We start from the raw sequence: 8,954 nt of genomic DNA on the forward strand, positions 1-8,954 counted from the left end.
CCATCTCTCATCTACCCTCCGACACCTACCATGCTTCACCTTCTCCAATGTACTATACTTTCTCTGGTGTAGTGATCCTGGAAAAACCTTCAATTTGGCTTGGACTCTTCCCCAGGATCCTTATGAATACCTCTTCTTCAATGTCCGAAAGTCTCGCTAAAGTTATATCCCAAACTTTATTTTATGGTTTTCTAATACTCTTGACCCTTGCTTATCTCATGTCCTGATACCAACAAAGGACCCACGTTAGAGATAGCTGCATAAATAGGAGGCCTAAAAATCACCATTAACATCCCCCTCTCACTTATCCAATGCCCACAGTCAGTCCACACCAAGTCCAGTGGATTTTACATCCCATATGTCTCTTCCATAGTTGTATTTTTCCTCTCTAACTCTTAAACAAAACACTCTTCTGAGCTATGATTATCCTTCACAGAAACTTCAGTAGCAGAATCCTAACTGGTTTCATTGCATCCTCTACTTGCTTCCCCCCAAAACCTATTCTTCATCTACTAGCCAGAGTGACCTTGCCAAGCATAAATCTGACCAATCATCTCCTTTGCCTTAAAGCTCTCATCAGTGTCTTCCCATGTTTCTTAGGATAACGGGAAAGATTTGGCTATTGCTAAACCTGAAACAGTCACGTGTGATCTGGCCAGCCGTCTCTACTTCTTGAAACTCACTGTCATCTCTCTTTCTCTCACTGAGCCTCCCTAGACATGAAGACTTTCTTTAGTTCTATATACTTTCTATACTCTTGGCACTGAGTCTTGACACCCCCTGTTCCATCTGCCTTGAATCCTTTTCCTTCCCACTTGACTCAGTTTTCTTTTATTTTCCCCCAGATATCAATTTCATTTCCTCAGAAAAACCACTGAAAAGTCAAATCAATGTGCACTCATAGGACCATGGTTCTCTCCACTAAAGACCTTATCGTAGTTGCACTTTCATATTTGTTTATGTGATGAATTAATATCTGTCTGTCTACTAGACAGTTGTCCTTATAAGGTCAAGGACTATACTGGCACTATCTTTGGCATATAGCAGGAATTCAATAAATTATTTTGAATGAATGAAAGCAAAAATGGGGTTCTGGAAATGTGCAAGGTTAAATTTTATATTTCTCTTATCTCTTTAACTGTGCTAGATTCAAAACTCTGCCACAGAAAATAGAGTAGACTCAGGGCTCTTTGTCATCATTATCTCACTTGTCCCAGAGAATCTGACTGATCTCAAGGGATATGTTATGATAAAAAACAAATATTCCAACTCTTCTTTGATTATATCTATACAATGCCAAACATCTGCATAAAAACATTAAAATTACCTCTCCATATAATTCTAAGTTTAACAAGTATTTGGCATTACAGAGACACAGTGCCTGGATTTTGCAAATTACGTGAACCCAATATTCTCCAACATTCTTGAAAGTTTCTTCTGTCTAAAATGGTGAGTGACCTATTAGCTATTGACTTTTCATTTGTCCAGTGATTCCGAGAATATAGATATATTACAAATTTTATGTGCTGGGTATTTGTATTAAATCTAATTTTCACAACACCCCCAGCAAAATATTGTTCCTATTTTGCAAATAGAAAACTGAGGTTCAAGATCATACAGATAGCAAGAGTCATGGTTAGTATTGCATTTAAGTATATTTGATTCCAGGACTTATGTCAGTTTCTTCTCTTTAATACCACAAATCACTTCTGACTTTTCAGGGAAGAGGAGAAAAAAATAAAGAAAAATAATCATAATTTAAGAAAATTAGGTTATCTCTCTCTAAATGCATTTTCTAGCTCAGAGGATTCATGGAAATTGTAAGTTTTTGTCCACTATTTTCTTAATCCCCAGGCCATAGGTTCTATGAGGGCAGGGAATCATCACTATCTTGAGCAAAAGGAATCCTCCTCAGCACCAAAAGTATCATCGAAGTATTGGGTTGGCCAAAACGTTCAGCCAGATTTTTCCATAAGGTGTTATGGAAAAACCCGAACGGACTTTTTGGCCAATCCAATATTTGCTCTGAAGTTCTCTGGAGTGAGTCGTGGAAATATCTTAGTTACAAGTAGGGAGTCACCTCACTTGTTCTTGGAAACCCTCCTTTAAATTATTGATATACAAGAACAAATCTGTGAGACACTTAGAACTGTGGACTAAATTTCTTTTCTGAGGATGATTTACTGAGGACTCCATTACCTGCCGAGAGAAGGCACCAAATGGCCAGTGGTTAGGAAGCCCAGCTTCCAGCCATGCTATTTTCAAACACTTTTGTTGAGAGGGACACCAGATATTATCTAGTCAGACTCCTTCAAATTACAAGTGAGGAAAGTGAGATTCAGAGAGGGAAGAGCTATTCCCAAGCTCACACAGCAAGTCCTATCATTTCACCATCTAAGTCCTTTTTAACACGAAAGACTTTTCTCAGCAAATAATGAGCAAGAAACATATCCTTAGCTTCCCATTTACACTGACCACCGTCCCCAAGAAGCAGACCTCTGCAGTCCACAAAATGCACTCCCTGCCTTTTCAGTTCCAAAGTTCTTTCACAAAGGACCAAATTTATGACGAAGTGTGAGAAGCTAATATCAGATTCTTTTAAAAAGTGTCCTACAGGGCTTCCCTGGTGGCGCAGTGGTTGAGGGTCCGCCCGCCGATGCAGGGGACACGGGTTCGTGCCCCGGTGCGGGAGGATCCCACGTGCCGCGGAGCGGCTGGGCCCGTGAGCCATGGCCGCTGAGGCGTCTGGAGCCTGTGCTCCGCAGCGGGAGAGGCCACAACAGTGAGAGGCCCGCGTACCGCAAAAAAAAAAAAAAAAAAAAAAAAAAAAAAGTGTCCTACAGGATGTGTATATGTAACAGATGTAATTTAAAAAGGGCCAAATTGATCCATTGGCAATTTTTATGACAAATATCTCATTTTTCACCTCCCTCTAGACCCCAGAAAATATGTCTCAATAACATTTGCAAGTTCTGCTGCAAAAGAGCCAAGATAAGCTTCAATTTTGGCTCCTTTGGTGGAGAGCTCCCACTGAGATATAGAGACCTACTTCCAGCTCCTTGGAGAGCTCTTTCCCTAACTTGAGTGTATTGGCCTCGTGTATACAACAGCTTGAAAATATTATGAAGGCACCCAGCCAGAAGTTTCCAGCTTTAGATGACAATGACAGAAGACCCTGAACACACCCTGGAGACAACCACCTGCAAAACACTACTTCTTAAGTGGGAGTCAAAGTTCAGGCCCTCCTGCATGATACCAGCAATTCAGATTGCAAAATTACAACTTCACAAGTTTCAAGCACAGAAATTGGAGACTGTATGAACTGTTCGGTGTGAGAGAGTGCTGTGCACTCCTATACATGAAGGCCAAAACCCTATCTACATCTAGGTGCTGACTCTCTATAGCAGGGATTCTCAACAGGGATGATTTTATCCCCCTGGGGACATTTGACGATGCCCAGAGGTAGTTTTGGTTACACAACTGTGAGTGAGTGTGCTTCTGGAATCGAGTGGATGGAGGCCCGGGATGCTGCTAAACATTGTACAGTGCACAGGACAGCCCTCTACAACAGTGAATTATCCAGCTCAATGATATCGAGAAGGACTACAGTAGTGAGTTTCCAGATGTGCTGTCAGGATCACTGAATCAGAATCCCTGGAGTGAAGGATGATAACCCGTACTTTGAAATTAGCGTCCCGTGTGATTTTCTGTGCATGCTGAAGATGGAGAACTACTGTCCTAGAAGCTTGCAAGATCCATGCCAGCAAGAACATGGCTAAGGAATGAAGCTGTTCATGCCAATCAGGAATGTTTAAGTCACCGTAATTTCCTCCCACCCCAAACGGTCGTCGGGAAAGGCAAGTGTAGGACATCTGTCTCTGCTTGGAAGCACTGCCAGAACTCTACTTCAGTGCCCAGGGTAGGATGAGATGAGAAATGTGGCTAGACCTGAAAACTTAAGGAGCTCTTTAAGTTCATGCGAGTGCGGAATCAGCATATATTACAAGAGCATTGCAGAAACCTAGAGTGAGTGTCTTCTTAAATGTTGTGCCCTAGGTAATATGTGCCTATCTTTATAACCACTCTAGTTCACCTGACTCTGCTTCTGATCCTTATCTTCAGCTTATGGATTCACTCATTTCTTCATGTATTATGTATTTATTATTATGCATGTATTTATTCAGTAAATATTTATCTATCTATCCAGATAAATAGATCTGGAATTGTACACAAATTTAAAGTTGCATCATGTGTATCTTCTTTCTAGGTTCCTGTGGCTATATTTTTAATATCATTTGAAGGTAATGAGCAAACACCTTTGGAGAATCTTCTAGGTGCCATAAAGTGTCTATAGTGTGGCGAAGGCGAAAAATACAAGTGTATAGATTAATCAAACAATTGTGAGAAGTGATAAGTGATTGATGCTGAGATAGAAAATCAGGGATGGGATCTAGTTTAGGTAGTGTGGTTGTGAAAGACTTTTCTGAAAAGAAGTTTAAGAAGAGACATTGAAGTGGAGACCTGAAGCATGAGTAGGTAAAAACTGTATAAAGGATATAGACAAGAATGTTCAGAAAGTCAGATGTGTATATTAGAGGCACAGAGGTGGCGAAGATCTAGACAAGTTTGATGGGCTGAAAGTGGGCCACAGTGCCTTGAAGTGGCAACAGATATGGTTGGAAAGTTTGGAGAGAGAGGCAGTTCATGAGCGACTTTGAAGACCATTGCCAGGTCTTTCCATTTTATTTCAGATGAAAAGGAAAGTTACAGACAGGCTTTAAGCCAGAGAGTGGTACGATACAATTTATTTTTCAAAGAAGAGCATTTCTCTTTCCCATGGTCTAGTTAGTGACTCAGTTCCCTTAAACTCATTCCTAGGAATTTTCTAAAAACTTTGGTTCCCACACCCACCTGACTCTTTCCCCTCTTGGTTTACCTCAGTTAGAGTATCTTCTGGAGCTGGGGTCCTGCATGAGCCGGTCCTGAGATTCAGACCTGTCTCTGTAAGGAGTCAGGGTTCCCCAGGTATCTATGGGTTGACTACCTGGGCAGAGAGAGAGCCTGAAAGGATGTGGTGGTGAGAGCGGGGGGTTGTCAGTGATTAGATGAGAGACAGACAGTGAAGTCGCACTAGGTCTGGGAGAGGTCACAATGATTCCCGTTTCCTGGCCCAATCCCATGCGCCATGTTGGAAGCTGCGCAGTGGCAGAGCAGGTGGGGCAGGAGCTGAATGAACTGTTTAACAGGAGCTCATTGTGCAACACAGAGGCACCACTGACACACAACCATTCCAGGACTGGGTGACAAAATGTGCCGAGGGGAGAGGCAGAAGCAGGTAGAGGTTTTGTGATGCTGGAAGTTTACACAATTGGGATATACCATTTGGAGAAAATGAATATAAATTATCAGGACAAAATAAGAAAAGGAATATTTATTTATGAGAAAAAGGATCCACGGTAAGTTATAGCATGTAAAAAGCTGACAAACGCTATAAACGTTATCTAAAAAGCCACAAAAAAATGGTATTTTAATTAACTGTCACACCTTTGTGATTCTTTTTTTTATTTACTTGTTTTTCCTCCATATATATACATTTTTAAATGTTACACTCTGTTTACGGTTATTACAAAATATTGGCTGTATTCCCTGTGTTGTACAATACATCCCTGTAGCCTACCTTGTACCCAATAGTTTCTATAATTCTTTTTTTTAACGTTTATTGGCTACATACTCTTTGATCACCACCTATTCATACAGCAACATTTCTTGTGATATTTTTTATAGAAAGAATAGAAAGGTAGTTCAGTCTTCGCTCTGTTGTACCTGATCAATAAAACATGCAACTTCTCTTACAAACGTATTAGCTTTTTATCGTATTTTTCAGGACTGTGCCCTTACAAACACAGAATTTTGATAAAATTCATTTTTGTGATTTACATCAAGACAAAAGCATAGGGTAAATTTTGAATTATCTATGCTATATCATCAAGTATGTTTTTGACAGAAGAGAACTTCCATTTTCTCTAGACTTTGATGAAAACTAAATCTCCTACTTGCACTTTTATACATTTAGAAAACGGTAGAATTTTCCAAAATTAGCTCCTGGCTCATGCATTTCAAGTTTGTTTCTTCCTCCCCTCTAGCCATATAATTTTAGTTCTGGATGCCAGAGGACACAGTAATATCACATTTAGTCATCTGGCTTTGAACTTTATATTGAATGCTGTATCAGGCACCACAAGGGGTAGAAATATTTCTAGAAGCCATTCCTATACTGGGTGCTTAAAATGTATTCATTATAATATAGAAGTAACTACAAACTACATACATGTGTTCTGCTAAATCCAAACTAAAGAGTCTTCCAATTCAACTCTCCCTTAGCTGGATCCCCAAAATACCCTTAGTCATTCCAACACTACTAGACACAAGGATATATATAACAGAGGGGTAGAAAAAATGAGACAGCAGCCTTAACTAATTGCAGTTTAAATTTATGCTGCCAATATTATAAAACATAGAATCACATGAACACATTGCTAGGGTCCCTTATAGTGTCCTAGAGTACGTCTGCCTCTGGGTGAGAGAGAAAGGCATTTGCCCCTTTTCTGCAGAAAATAGATCATTTTTCCAGTCCTAGGAAGACTTAAGGGAGCAGAACATCATTTTGGAATTTCCAGGATGTCGAAACTTTGGGCAAGTTGGGAAACAGCATTCTTGATAGAGCTAATAGCATTTCTCAGGAGTCACAAGCAACAAACAGTAGGAGGTACTATCCTAAAGTTGTAGCTTCGTTGGCAGGACCCCTCAGCATGGAAGACTGGTAGGGGTGAGGGGAAGGCAGGTACTACCGTGGGAGAGCATGAGTCATGAGAAGATTATAAACAGGGATGAGACTCCCCACCAGGGCTTTCCCAGAAAGTATTGGGGAGTGAGCCTTTGTCCTGATCTATGAAATAGATGTTATTTCTATTTATATCACTAAATTTACACAAGAATTTGGTTAATGCCTACTTTATTTCCAAATCCCAGAACCAATCTACACCAGGTACCAAATGGATTTAGACAATGATGAGTGCCAGGATATCTCATCCACAATATCACATTAATGATGTATTGTGAACCACATGCTGTGCTTTGGATCCAGTCGCCTCCTAAGAGGCAATCAGGCATCTGACCAATGTTGACCCTGGCCAAATATCAAACTAAGACCCAAACAAAGGGCATGCAGTTGTAGTCTTATATATGACCCAGTCCTCATTCCCTGACATCAAAACTACAAGAACTGCTGCTTAACCTTTGTTTTCTTTCTTTCGTTTTTTTTTTTTTTTTTTAGGTGTGGTACCAAAAAGCAATTGTGTGGTCAAATGTGTCCCATGTGAATCTCCTGGGAACACATCAGGTACAGCTCTCACCCAGAGAGACTCTTATTACCTGTCTCTTACCACCATCTTCTTATTACCCACCAATAAAACACAGTTTTGGAACACCCTCTATCCCTAAAAATTCAACTATTTCATGCGTTGAAAATGATTCTTCAAAAATTATATTCTGCCAACCAAATTTGCATTTCCTTGTCATTATTTACCCATGCCTCTACTTCAACACTATTCTGTCATAGACTAACCCCGTTGTCTTTAGCCGCTTGCCACTTCATTGGGCTAAGAATCAAGTACGTGCTTGTATATACACAGAAGATACCCCCTAGAGGATAAGGAGGCAAATAAGAGTGGAAAAAAAAAGAAAAATCATAGCAAGGAATTTTTTCCTTTGTACAGAATTTTGGTCTCATATTTTTCTTTCTCACCAGTCTTAGTTTAGTATACAGTGTGGGTCAGTCAGTTTACCTACATGACATCTTTAGATTGTCAGGACACCACTGCTAAATAAGCATTATTATTACACCCATTTCAAAGATGCAAAAACTAATGCTCAGTGACATTAAGAAGAAAAACATTATGTAGTAGATTAGTAGTTATGGAGCTGGACTTCTAACCCAGATCTGTTGTCTCCAGGGCTTCACACATGCTGCAGCCTCTGGATATTTTTCTGAGAGAACTCAGTCATGTTCAGTGTTAGGATTGTTTGCTTTTTATGTTGCCCAAGGGCAGGAAAAACATTTTTTAAAATTTCAGCTGAAAAGCAAATATATAAATAAATAACTTTCCTGCCTCCTTCTGAGCCATATACTGACAGAAGTTTCCCATTTCTTTAAAGAGGCCTTTCAAAAGCAGAAGAGGTATGTGAAATAATAAAAATTCTACAAAAATATACAATTTTAAACTACTATTTATTTCTTAAGGACTTACTGAGTACTCTAGGCCCTTTAAAAATATTTCTCATAACAACCCTCTGAAATAAATATGATCCATTATACAGAAGAAAGAATTGAGGTTTAGAAAGGTTAAGTGGCTTGTGTAAGATAGGTAGAAAGAGGCTGAGAAAGTGAACTAATACCTGTCTGACCCCAAAATTCATGCTCTGCATGATTACACTAAACTTTCTCACATTTGTTAAAATAAGAGTCCTGTATGTCATGCATAGTTACTCTTTTTATGCCAACTTAGAAATTAAAACATTTCCCGGCGTTATTCACCTCCCAGGCACTGCCTAGTGCAGTGTAGTCCAAGCATGGTCTTTGGAGCCAGATTATGTGAGATTAACTCCCCGCTATATCACTTAGTAAATGTGTGAACTTAGGTGACTTAACCTCTCTGTCTCAATTTTATCATCTGCAAAATGCACATGGTTCTAGTGCCTACATCATAAGTTACTGGGAGTTTTAAATGACTTAACATGTGGAAAACACTCAGAAGAATGTATGATGCATAGTAAGTACTACGTTAGTGTTTGTATGATGCACAGTTAGTATTATATTAGTGTTTATAAAAAGAATATATGGGGCTTCCCTGGTGGCGCAGTGGTTGAGAGTCCGCCTGCCGATGCAGGGGACACGG

Source organism: Physeter macrocephalus, chromosome 15 (genome assembly GCF_002837175.3).
Source record: "Physeter macrocephalus isolate SW-GA chromosome 15, ASM283717v5, whole genome shotgun sequence".
Taxonomy (NCBI): Eukaryota; Metazoa; Chordata; class Mammalia; order Artiodactyla; family Physeteridae; genus Physeter; species Physeter macrocephalus.